This window comes from Galeopterus variegatus, unplaced genomic scaffold, assembly GCF_000696425.1.
Source record: "Galeopterus variegatus unplaced genomic scaffold, G_variegatus-3.0.2 Scaffold3950, whole genome shotgun sequence".
Lineage (NCBI taxonomy): Eukaryota > Metazoa > Chordata > Mammalia > Dermoptera > Cynocephalidae > Galeopterus > Galeopterus variegatus.
The window spans coordinates 75,126-89,029 of NW_007730061.1; positions in this window are offsets into that span (position 1 = coordinate 75,126).

Below are 13,904 nucleotides of genomic sequence, written 5' to 3' on the forward strand. Positions count from 1 at the left end.
GGGTTGCGATCCCGTTACCAGTCAGTAAAAAAGACAAAAAGGAAAAAAAAAAAAAAAGAATAACTCTAGGCCTGGCTGAGTGGGGTGGCCTGTGCACATTTATAGGCGAGCCTTTGCCTGTGCGATTCTTGCTGCTTTGGATAACCTCTGTCCTCATTTGAGCTAGAATTCTTGCTCATTCTTTAAACTGAATCCACGATGGTACCTTCTGTAATAATCCTCCCTCAGTTCTGGTTTTAGTTACTCTGCAGTCTGTGTTTGCAGAGAACGTCTTATTTTAGCACCACACAGTATGATTACTTATAGGTACATGAATCACCCTTTCTCATGAAAAAGTGAAATTCACAAAAAGGAAGATTACCTTAATCCCTTAATCCCTCTATCCTCAGCACAGGGATGGGCTCTGCAAGGGTGATCAGATGAATAAACACTAACCAAGGAAACAAACCCAACAGTCTCAGAAAACACCCAGATAAAACCATATTAAAGCAGGTTTCTAAACTATACAATGAAATACATTAAGGTATTATCCATGAAATATGATATATCTCACAAAAAAATATTTTTAAAGGGGTCAGTGGTTATCTCTGGATGTTGGATTACAGATAGATTTTATTATCTCCTATACAGCTATGCTGGGTTTCATTATTTTCTAAAATAAATATACAAGGGTACCACAAAAAGTTCATGGAAAAAAATAGAACTAAAAGATACTATGAATCTTTCCATGAACTTTTTGAAGAGCCCTCCTATACTGCTTTTATCACCATTAAATTTGTGGATTTTACAGACCATCTTAAAAAATAGTTTTAAAAAAATTAAAAGAATGAAAAACATAAAAATAAGGACAGGGATTGGAACAATGATTTTCTTTTTTTTTTACTCTGTACATTTTTGTTTTTTATCATGAACATATACAATTTTTTTTTTTTCCTTTCTGTCTTTTTTCGTGTCTGGCAACAGATCGCAACCCTCGGAGTCGCGCCCGGACCGGACCGGGACTGGCAACGGGATCGCAACCCTCGGTGTTGTGCCCGCACCTTGCTCAGCCAGTGAGCAGCCGGTCTGTATGTGGGATCCGAACCCTCAGCGGGAGCGCCGCCGTGCTCTCAAGTGGCGCACTATAGCAGTGCACCACTGGGCCGGCCCGAACATATACAATTTTTAAGTCATATTCCTAAAATACTTAAGTCATTACCAACTTTGGGAAATCTCTCCCATCCCTCACATCTCTGGCCACCAGGGCGTGTTTCCCACCCTCCCTTCCAACTTTAAGCACAAGCCTCTGGCACCTCTTTCCTCTCTCCCTTCATCAGTCCTCTTTGCTCCTTTGCTTGTTCTTTTCAGAGTATATCTGGGGTTCCTGTCCCTAGTAAGCCTTCTCAAAAACAAACTAGAGTTCCTACCCCAAGGACTGTGAAATCCCCAAATTATAGAACCCCCCCCCCCCAGCAGGACCAGAGAAGAGCACTAACCCCCGCCAGCCCCCGTCTACACATGCTGCCTGGTGCCTTTCCGGCACCTGTCCCATTCATGCCACCACTCACACAAGAAATAGGTAGAATTACCACTGTCTTGTTTCAACAGGTGAGAGTCACAGAAATATTAAGTTACTAGTCTCAAAAAACAAAAACAATACAAAATTAGCAACAGACCAAACCAAAGTCCAACAATCTCCTCCTTTCCCGTCTCTAGAGTATTTAACATGTGGGCTCAGAGAAAATGCCTGATTCTGTTGTTACCTGTTCCCTAGGTAGCTGGCCTGCATGAATTAATAGGGATTAACTCCTGCTGGTCAAGAATTCAAGGTTGGGTCCAAGCTGTGGATTCCAGCCCCCGAAGTCTCTCCCCTTGAGGATTTGTGTTTCCGACTGTGGGGTTAGGTTTGCTGCACAATGGAAGGGAGGTAGGTAACCATCTCTGTGCTTGTGCCCTTAATTATTGCCAGCTAAAAGTTAACTGGAGGAAGCTCAAACACCATATAGATTAAATTCACATTAATCCAGCTGGACACCTAGGTCATGAAAACTTGTTGACTAGATTTGCTGATCTGCTCCTTTCATCCAATCACGGATTTTTTTGTTAATTCAAACGTTCTTAAATACACACCGTACTGAGCTTCGAGACTGACAGGACGTTCCTTTAACGCCAATGTGCTAATATACCTGAAGTTACCACACTTGAAAGTAGAGGACAGACATAAGGGCCATCGCACAAGGAAATGTGTATTCAGACTTGGTCTAAAGCAAGAATAAAGAGAGAGCGACCAGTTCCTGGCCTCATTCCTAGTTACAGCACAGTCCAAACTCACGGAAATTAGACTCTGAAGTATTTTTTTTTAAAGGGACAGGGAGGATGAAAATTAGCCTGTGCATTCATTCAAAAGAGAGTCTCCAAGTCAGATGACTGCAAATTCGGCCTCGTTCCTAGTTACAGCACAGTCCAAACTCACGGAAATTAGACTCTGAAGTATTTTTTTTTAAAGGGACAGGGGGGATGAAAATTAGCCTGTGCATTCATTCAAAAGAGAGTCTCCAAGTCAGATGACTGCAAATTATGCTCTAGATTTCTGTCAATGTCCTTGGGATGCAAACTGAGAATACTCTGAAGTACAAAATATTGGCCCTTTCTTGTGGCTCAGACTCAAGAATTACTGATTCAGCCAAACATAAAATATGAGCACTACAATCATACACAGAATCTGGAAAGAGGCACACAAATTGCAAAACTATCCTGGAAGTTCTAGCCATGAGATAAAATTCCAAGCAACGTTTGGGTCAACTTGACTCTTTTTAAATAAATCTGTTTTATTAATCCACTGAAATCAAAGTTGAGTGTCCTTTCGATGATGGGAAGCTGGAGTCAGAAATGAGAGATTACCTGGGATGAATAAATCCTACAACACTCCACAACTATTCAATCTGTTAAATTCCCATTGACACTTCAACACTGATAAATAATTAACAATATTTATTCAGTTCATTTATTGAGCAGATACAGATGGAGCACCTACAACGTGTCAGACAGTGTGCTAAGTACTAAAAAGATAGGAAGGAACCAGAGTTGGTGCTAGCCCCCATGTAGCTCAGTCTGGTAAAGAAGCAAACTTTGAGCCCTTATACAAACTCTAATGGAATTACAAACCTGATATGTGCTATGAAGAAAACAAGATTCTAAGAGATCATGACAGATGAACCTAGTTTCTACTCTGAGGACAGGTTAGACTCCTCTGAGAATATGAAATTTATGCTGAAACCTGAGAGAAGAACAGGAGAGAATAACAAGAGGGAAGTCCTAGAGCTGGAAACAAGTTCGACCAGCTCTGAAACCAGCTGGTATAGCACAGAGGCAAGCAGGGAGTTCCGCGAGGTCAGCAGGACCTGGGGCCAGCCACAGACACTCTAATCACAATGGGAATCTACAGACAGCTTTTAAAGAAATGACCACAGTGATCAGTCTTGAGTTTTAGAAAGATTGCTTTGTATCCTTTTGTACAAAAAAATTAAAAGGCGTTGATTTTTAGGCTGATTTTGAATCACTGCTAAAATTACTATACACATTAAAATGAATAAACGATCTACATTTCAAAAACACAGTTTTGAATTTTTGAGGGTTGTAGTTTGCAGAAGGATACCATGTAATACAATTCACATACATTTTAAACATTTTTTAAAACACTACGTGTCTTTTATGGAAATGTAAAAACACAGGAAGGAAGGCTAGGCATGGGTTCTGGTACAGCCGTTAGTTCTGAAGAGGAAGGAAGGGAAGGGGCGAGGCTTCAACAGTCTGTATCATTGGTTTCTTAAAAGATTTAAAGCATAATTGGGGTGGGGGACACAGGGTATAATCACAATTTGTGGTAATGGGCATGCGACCAGCAAGGATCTGGCCATCACCTCTTAGGCACGAGTGGTGACAATTGCTTTGTACCCAATGAATATTCATAACCAATAAAAAATAAAATAAAATAAAAAGAAGCTTTAAAGCATTAATGGCAACATGAGAACATGTATTAAATCTTAGTGGTATACATGAGTTTTTTTTATTACATTGTTTATGGTGTGTGAAATATTTTACAATTTAAAATATTAAATGTCATGCCATATGTTTAAATAGTTACTATTATTTACTGATTAAATGATACTACCACTAAAACTCATGAAAACCACAAAATTTTAAACATGAATAAGTCAAGTTAATCACCAGCTAATAATACTCTTAAGTTCAGTATTCTCAGTGCTGGTGTAGTTGTTAGTCAAAGTTCTAGTCAAATCGAGATATGGGAAATCTAAACAAAAACTCACATTTTGTCATTTTTAAAGTTCGAAGCTCTCAGTTTTATAAAAGAGTGACTTGTTTAAGATGATGAGTTAGGACAGAGATGGATCTAGAACAAAAACAGATTCCCAACCAGTGCCTTTTATAATAATATTGTTTATTTGCCATTGTTGGCATACATTGAAAATAGGGTGAAACCCCTCTCTCCAACTTATGTTCTATTTTGTTTGCTTTGGTTAAGATTTAACAAAAAGAGTCCCTCGTCCACTGCATCTACATCATGAAAAACGTCAGCCCAATTTTCAAAAATAGGATGATATTTAACTTGTACTTCCTATCCAGACTTAGTAATTATGGAACAATAAGCATTAACTGCTTTAGGTTCAGGAAAAATACCTGAGATTTCATTCATTTAAATCACAGTGATGCCAATGGAATACTACTCAGCTATAAAAACGAATGAAATACTGCCATTTGCAACAACATGGATGGACCTTGAGAGAATAATATTAAGTGAAACGAGTCAGGCAGAGAAAAAGAAATACCACATGTTCTCACTTATTGGTGGGAGCTAAAAATAAATAAATAAATTCACTCACATACACACACACACAAAAAAAAAAAACCGGGAGTGGGGGGGAAGAAGATATAACAACTACAATTTTTTGAAGTTGTTACAACAAGCAAACGGAAAGGACATTCTTGGGTGGGAGTGGGGGAGGGGGAGGAGGAAGGGAGGTTTCGGTGATGGGTCATAATAATCAACCACATTGTATATTGACAAAATAAAAAAATAAAAATAAATAAAAAAAATTTAAAAAGAGAAAAAAAAAGGTTTTTTTGGCAGCTGGCTGGTATGGGGATCCAAACCCATATTGACAAAATAAAAATTTAAAGGAAAAATAATAATAATAAAAATTTAAATTTAAATTTAAAAAAAATCACAGTGATGCAAAACCACATTTCCTGTTTGAATGTCCTAGACAGAAGATACCTGGCAGAGATGAGAGGCTGGAGACGAGATTACAGAGAAAGGCAGGGCGAATTCATCCACCTCAAGGGCATCCTGATCTGTTCTCAAACCAGCTTGAGGTGACTGCTTGTGAAGGGAGGGTAGACAAAATCAGGACCGATCTGTTATCGCTATTGATATTTTAGTTACTGTTATTGAAGCAGAAATCAAGACCTGTGGCCTGACAAGTATGACTGCACTTACGTGAACAAAAGGACGGACAATTTTGTATCCAGTTATGGTCCTGAAATAGCCAAGAACAAGTGAGGATGCAAATTATGTGCATCTTTAATTATACCTCAAGAGCAACCCTTGTGTTATCATTTGCTGTCTTTGCAAACTCTTTTAACATGGGACTAAATATGGTTTATAGATGACAGTTGTCGACATATTTTTATTTCATTTTTTTTTCCCTAAAATATGGATTTGAAGTTTATGGCGGCAGTGTGTTCGGGATGAGAGAGAACAGTTTAGTCTCACCAAGATGATTATTTTGTAAAACAAGGATCCCACTTTGGCAAATGCCATTATAAGACATCAAGTTAAAACTCTGAGAAAACTGCTGAGGCTGCAGCTTCTATGCATGATTTGCGAGGCCCCCGGACCAAACTGTTATGGAACAGTGTCTCCCCCGCAGTCTGTGCAGAGTTTGAAATTCCTTTAGGAGGTAGAAACTCCTTAAGTGCATAAGACAGTTGTAAAGCAATAAAGCCAGGTGGTACTGGGTCTCAGCCAGGTCTGGTACTGTTGTGTCTCTGCACAGAATCACAGCACAGCCAGATTTTTTGTTCTGAGCAGCTCCTGAAGACATAACCTTACGAAGGTGGATGTAGGCTCCAGCGTTAATGAACACCTCACCTAGCGTCTGAAGGCATACATATTCATGAAGGGTGTTCTGTAAACACTCTGCCTTCTCTTGCCAGGTAGCCTGCAATTGGCTGTCAGCCACCTTCTCTTTTGGGGTTTCTGGTGACTATCCTGCCCCTCAGACTGGACCTTGACAACAGGATCTCCTACACAGGGGCTTTTGGTTTTGTATAGAAGCTTCCATAGACCCCAGAACATACTTAGAATGCTATTCAGAGTATGAGAACTCAATACTTTACCAGACTGCAGCTACCAAGCCACCTTAATTCAAAAGTGCATCATATGCTAAAGGCACTTAACAAGGCTGTGAACCCCCTTACACTGTGCTTTGTGCACAAAGAACCTTCTGGATGGCAGCCTGGATGACCAAACAGCAGGGACATACAGCCTGAAGCATCTACGTCCTTCAAGTGGGGTTTAGTTTACAACTATGTTACCATTTTGCTCAACAGTTTGAGTAGGTTTTACCACAGGAGATGACACCAATCAAAATTTACTTCAAAAGTAAATTTGTGAAGTGCCCCATCTGCTCAAATGGTGTGACTTCCTGCAGGAATTCAGGAATTAAACATAAGTTTGAGTGCTGATTAAGGGTGTATTTACTTTGTGAGCACTTATTTAGCTGTTCATGTGCAACTTTTTAATGTATATTTTGAACTTGTATGTTAGACTTCAATAAAATTTACTTTAAAAAAGCAATCTCTGTGTTGAAGGAGTTTCCAAGCTAATTGGGAAAGTTAAGCTAAACACATTTGAAATTCACGTCAACATTCATTATCCTAGTTGCACAAGACTGTGCTAGTTGCTGTAGGTACAATGTGAAAACTCATAAACTCAGCCTTCGTGGACATACAGTCAAGCAGAACTAGCTGCAGACCAGAAGCAGGAAGATGCTCCATGAGGTTACACACCATGTGCCGACAGCTGGGTTACAAGCTCACCAACAGATGATGGAAACAAGGCATCAGAAAATGTTGAACTCCCTGGGGTTCGGGGTCAGGACATGGAGAGGTGGCAGATGAGGGGCATTATAAGGAGCACTCAGCTGACTGGAATGGAACTTCAAGAAGAAGGTCATCATGACTAAGAACAGATTTTCAGAGGCTGTTAAATCCAGGCTGAGGAGTTCAACCTTGATGACCTAGGCCCAGACAACGTTATCCTTTTTAAAGCAATGGTGGCATGAAGGGTAACAAAGAAGCAGCAGGATGCAGTAGGGAACAGGGAAGACTGAGTCTCAAGAATGCAAAGTTCTAGGAATGGCTCTGCTTTGATGGGTGGCACAGAAATTAATCCACCCACGTAATGGCTTCCAGCAGGTAACTCCTACCTCTGGGCACACAGACCCTGCATGCAGCAGGACCAGCCACACCTTCCACAGGCAAGGTCAACCTTATCACAGCCGAGCCTCACCCAGTATGTCAAAGGTGCTCAGCCACTCACACTGAAATACGATTTCGAACAAACCGATCCCTTTATTATATAATGCCTCCTGCATTATACAAAGCCTCCTTGTCTCACTTGACAGTTTTTGACTTAAAGTCTATTTTATCTGATATAAGTACAGCTACCCCTGTTCTCCATTGGTCTCCATGTGCATGGAACATCTTTTGCCATCTCTTCACTTTCAACTTATGTGTGTCCTTAAAGGTGAAATGAGTCTCTTGTAGGCAGCATACAGTTGGGTCTCATTTTTCGTTCATCTGTTTAGTCACTCTATGTCTTTGGGTTGGAGAATTTAATCCATTTACATTCAAAGTAACCACTGGTAGGTAAGGACTTACTAGTGCCATTTTGCTCATTCTTGTAGATCCTGTTTCTTTCCTCCTCTCATGTTGTTCTTCTTTGTAATTAGGTGACTTTCTCGAGTGTTATGCTTTCATTGCTTTGTTTTTTATGTGTTGTATATCTGCTATAGGTTTTTGCTTTGTGGTTAGCATGAGGCTTATATAAAACATCTCACAGTTACAACAGGCTGTATATGTATGATAAGCTGATAACAATTTAACTTTGATTGCATAAAAATTATCTACACTTTTACTCCATCCACCTCCACATTTTAAATTTTTGATGTCACAATTTACAACTTTTTATATTGTATATCCCTTAACAAATAATTGTAACTGTTATTATTTTTAATAGTTTGTCTTTTAACCTTTATACTAAAGATATGATTTTCACACCACCATTAAAATATTATTCTCAATAATATTTGACTATGTACTTACCAGTGTTTTATATTTTCATGTTTTTGTGTTACTAATTAGTGTTCTTTTCTTTCAGCTTGAATAACTCCCACTAGCTTTTCGGCTTGAATAACTCCCTAGTTCTTGTAAGACAGGTCTACTGGTGATGAACCTCCTCAGCTTTTGTTTGTCTGGGAAAGTCTTTATCTTGCTTTCAATTCCAACAAATAACTTTGCCTGGGTATTCTTTGTTGGTAGTTTTTTCCCATCAGCCCTTTGAATTTATCATCCCACTCCCTCCTAGCCTTTAGGGTTTCTTCTGAGAAATATGCTGCTGGCTGTATGTGATTTGCTTCTTTTCTGTTTATGCTTTCAGAACATCCTCTTTGTCTTTGATTTTTGACAGTTTGATTATAATATGTCTTGGTGTAGTCTTGTTTGGATTGAATCCAATTGGAGATTTTTGACTCTCCTCTATCTGGATATTTATTTCTTTATCCAGATTTGGAAAGTTTTCTGCTTTTATTTCTTTTAATACACTTTCTACCCTTTTGTCTTTCTCTTTTCCTTCTAAAATCCTATAATTCGAAAATTTTTTCTTTTGATGCTGTGCCATTAATCCCATAAGGTTTCTTCATTCTTGTCATTCTTTTTTCTCCTCTGCCTGTATACTTTCAAATAACCCACTTTTGAGTTCACAGATTCTTCTGCTTGATCAATTCTGCTGTTGATGCTCTCTATTGTATTTTTTCATTTCATTCACTGTACTTTTCATCTCTAGAATTTGTTTTCTTTTTCTTTTTGATTTCTTTTTTCATAATTTCAATCTCTGTTAAATTTCTAACTTTGGTCATTTATTAGTTTCCTAATTTCATTGAATTTTTTTCTCTGTATTTTTTTTTAAGTTTGCTGAGCTTCCTCAAAACAATTATTTTTAATTCTTTGTCAGGCAGTTTATATATCTCCATTTCCTTGGGATCAGCAACTGAGAGATTATTGTGTTCTTTTGGTAGTATTATGTCTCTTTGGTCTTTCATGTTTTTTGTCACCTTACGTTCATATCTGTACATTTGGTGAAGTGATCACCTCTTGAAGACTTTATGGTCTAGCTTCACTGTAGAAAGACCTTCCCCTGTGGGAGGGTGTGAGGGCACTTGCTGGGAAGGATGCAGTGGTTCTAGCACTAGTGAGGGTGCAGCTGTGTACTTCCTGTACAGCTCTGCCAGCTGAACTCAGTGTTCACAAAGATTGCAGGAATCCTCAGCAGCCAGCACTGTAGATGTCCATAGTGATGGCATGGGTTGTTCGGGTCTTCACTGATAATGACAGCCTAGGAACTCCTCATCTCTTTTTCTCCCACCAGGGAAGTTGTGACTGAGGGGATTACTCTCAGCACTGGGTCTGGCTTGTGTTCTACTCATGGTGGTGGTTCCTCCAGAGTGGCCAGGGAGTGGAGACCTGAAGCTTGGGCATGGATGGAGGGACTACAGCTCTGGAATCCAGGGTAGTAATGGTACTGGTGCCAGAGTGCAGGCAGAACTACTGCTGCATTGGTAACAGTATGTGAGGCAGAGCCAAGAATGGGAGCACAGACATGCACAGGGTGAGAGTGGCTATGGTGAAATGTCACTTCTGGAAAATCAGAGATGCCTCCCTAGATTTCTGGACAAGGATATTTTTCAGAGCGTTCTTATTAGCAAAATGCTGAAATAATAAACAAGGAATGTGATTAATAAATAACATTATATTCCTATGCAGTTGTTAAAAGTCACATTCTAATGTTTCTAAGGATATGTGAAAATGCTTCAACCACAGTGTTAAATTTAAAGACCAGGCCACAAAAATAGTATATACAATTTTTATATAAACATAAACACACACACACACAAATACACAATGAGGGGTATTAAAAAAACTTGCAGAAAGGTTCATATTATCTTTTAATTACGTTTTTCTAGACTTTTTAAAGTACCATCATATGTATACACACATGAATGGAGGAAAAACATTGAGAAAAATACTAAAAAGTTTAAACGGCATATTGATAGTGACATTATGGGTAATTTTTTTCATAATTTTGGTATACTTTTAGAATCAGGAAAATATACACATATACATAGACATACACACACACACCACTCTCTATGTGTTTATGTGTGTGTGTGTGTACACGTATGTGTGTATAAAATAATGACACAAATTTTAGTTGGGCTCCAAGAAAAGTTGTCCTTGGTAGAAGAACATGGTAAATTGAATTTTCTGTAATTACCAGGCTTCTATGCATAGAATTTTGAAAACAAAGTAACAATTTTTAAAAATCAAATTTTGCTAAATCCTGGGTTTGATTTAGGCAGATATTTTTTTAAGGTTTATATCCATTTCCTGCTGTATTTTAGTACATCCACATTCATGGTTTGACTAGTCCCTGGAACCCTTCCCAAAACTTAAACTGTTAGAGCTGAGAGACTCCAGATAGCATGCAGTTCAACCCTTCCCTTACCTTTCACAAAAACAGGAGGAAACTGAGACCCAGATGGGTTAAGTGACCTGCTTAGGATCACACAGATAATTAGCACTGGTGCTAAAATTAGAACCAAGACCCTAAGATCCTAGTTCACTTTTACCACTCTGCACTATCACAGTTCCAGAAACATGAAATAAACTAAGAACAAGTCTGAGATCCAACCATCATTAAAGATTTTTACAAATTCCATAACACTGCAAATTTAATAACTTGATCTGTACAAGCAGATAGGGTTTCTGTGGTCAGGTGAATAGATCACTGGTGTCACGCTGAAAGTTTTCAGACTTGCTGGTACCCTCAGAGAAAAGACAATTAATAGAGCAAGGAGAGAAGATGCTGTCCACGCCCCTGCCAACTTACTGTTGGCTGTGTGATGCTACTTCTGGCTGTCAAGGCTCCATGGGCAGCTATACATGCCTCTCAGCTCACACAGACCATATTACAAGGCCCCACTGCCACTACAAACTGTAACGCAGGCCATGTTGAAGCCAGATTAAGAAGTACTTGGAGTACCCTGGGGGACCGTTTGCAATGCTGAGTGAGAGACTGTAGTTTCATATAGCTCATTTCAAGAGTTTCACATTGGTATTTCACATCATTTGGGATGGTACGGAAACTGGGGCTATATCTTCTCTCTAAATATTTCTCCTCAAGATATCAAATCCTTACATAAGATCTCATTAAAACAAAAAAAGTAAGAATGCCTGCAGTAAAAATCAATCATGGTGCTGTGTGACATTAAAAACAAAAAACAAAGCTTTTTATTTTATATCTTGCTTTCTATACTAAAATAATATCTACATATCTAAAAATATTTAATCTTATTTCCTCACTCAATTGAAGAGTGATTTCCACTCACTTTTGAAGTGCAAGAGTTTGCAAAGGTTAGTAACAAAATAAATAAGTAACAAAGCTGGGACTTTAGCTGATCAACAAACCTATTGTTCTGGTCATGTTTTATATTTGCTATATTATCCTGTTAACACAATCCTACACTAAGTATGTGGCACCCCTAACCGAAAACCAGGGAAGATGAGAACCCCACATCATGAAATCTCTATCCACTTAGAACTTGGAAACACCATTCCTTTCGGTAGATATAATGCCTAGAACTGAGCTCTATATTGCTCTTTATCAGTATAGGCTTCTTTTTCATTCATTAATGTATTTACTCTTTCAATAAATACATATTAAAAGCTTCCAATATGCCAGGCACACTTCCTGGTCAAGGACACAACAGTCACCAGGCCAGGAAAACACCTGCCCTATCAGGTTCCCATTATGGTGGGGATGTTTAGCTTCAGTAAGAAGTGCTGTAATCTGAAGTTTTCTCAATAAATCAGCCAGCCAGCCTCACTCACTAAGTGCTACCATGGTGCCCAGGACAGACACTGAACCTACCTTTGTGGAGATGTTGGTCTAAGGAAGAAGACAGCAGACTTCAAATCTATTACTAATGATGAATGCAATGATTACAGATATGAAATATGCTGTGGGGAGTGCTGGGTGGGAGTATAACCAGAGAAAGAGACCTACCCTGGGCAGGCAAGAAAGCTTCCCCAAGGAAGTGAAATGTGTGCTGAGATGCATGGGAGGAAAATAATTTGAGAGCATTGGGAAGGTCTGCACCACAGAAGCTAGAAGACAGAAAACAACACAGTGTGTTGGAGGCACTGCTATAATACCAGTCAGCTAGAGTAGAAAGCAAGGCGGGAAAAAGGAGCTGAAGGCCAGCTCCAGAGAGGCCAGAGCATGCAGGGCCGGGGCACGTGGTCATTTCCAGGGTGGCATCGTTGGTCCAGCCCATTCCATGTGCTCTTCTCACAGAGTGGTGTGGACTCTCCCCAAGCACTAGGATGTAGGTCCCCTCCTCTTGAACCTAGGCAGGTTGTGACTATGTTAAAGTGAATCTGTGTTAAAAATGACAATATAGCTTCCCCTTGGCTCTCATCCCGTCTTAGGACATGTGTCTTGGATTACCTGTGCCAACCAACATGTGAGAAATCCAACAACACTCAAGTACCATGCTGGAGATAGCACAGGGAGAGACCACAAAGAGACAGAGAGTGATGCCCAAGAGAGTAGCTCTTCCAGGCCTGGCTGTTTGCGTACTATCAGCCTGGGTTTTCCAAAATATGTAAGAGCCATCAGGTAATTCTTTTGAGCTTCTCCAATTGACTTTGACACAGGTGACCTGTCCCCAACAAACACTGCCCAGATTGCAGATTTCTGTATAAAATAAACTTTGTTGGCTTAAGCCACTATGTTTTGGAATGACTGATTATGCACCCAACTGGAAGTGGGGTGCTGCTGGAACAGAAAACTAGAACAAGTGGGGGAGCTCCAAGGCTGGGCAGTGGGCATAGTTGGAAGGGTCTTAGGGAGGAAATCAGCAGACGTCTGATGGTTCTCAAGAAGCTGTCGGTGGTAATGACTTAAAGGAAAGGAGGGAAGATGTTCCAGGAAGCTGAAGAAAGGGTCCCTTGTTAAGGAGTGGCAGAAAGTTTAGCAACACTGCTGTGTGTAACAATGCAGGAAACAGACAATACACTTAATGAACTGGAGGATCTAGTGGAGTTTTCCAGGCAGAGTTTGATAATCCTGCCTAGCTCTTTCTTGACTTAGTAAAATGAGAAAGGAGAGAAGAGATGAAGAAGGAATTGTTCCATTTTCAGGTAAGATTTCAAGGACATATAAAGGGATCATATCTCCCTGGGTTCAAAACTAAAACTATTGGACCAATGCCTGGGGTCCTAGGCAGGAGCTGAGGGCAGCACCCTGCCTCCCAGAAGCAGGCAAGAGAGCACACCAAAAACACCACTCCCATGCAGGAGGCCCACCACAGCCACAGCTGCCACAAAAGCAGCTCAATGCCACAGCAGGAGCCACAGGCACCATGCAGGTGGCCCACCACTTGACTGCAGAGACACAAAGAGAGTCACCAGTGGAGAACGGAAAAAGAAGAGTACACCTCTCTCCTCAAAGCTCACCGCAGACTAACAGAAGATGCAACTGCTCTACCAGATCACCAGAC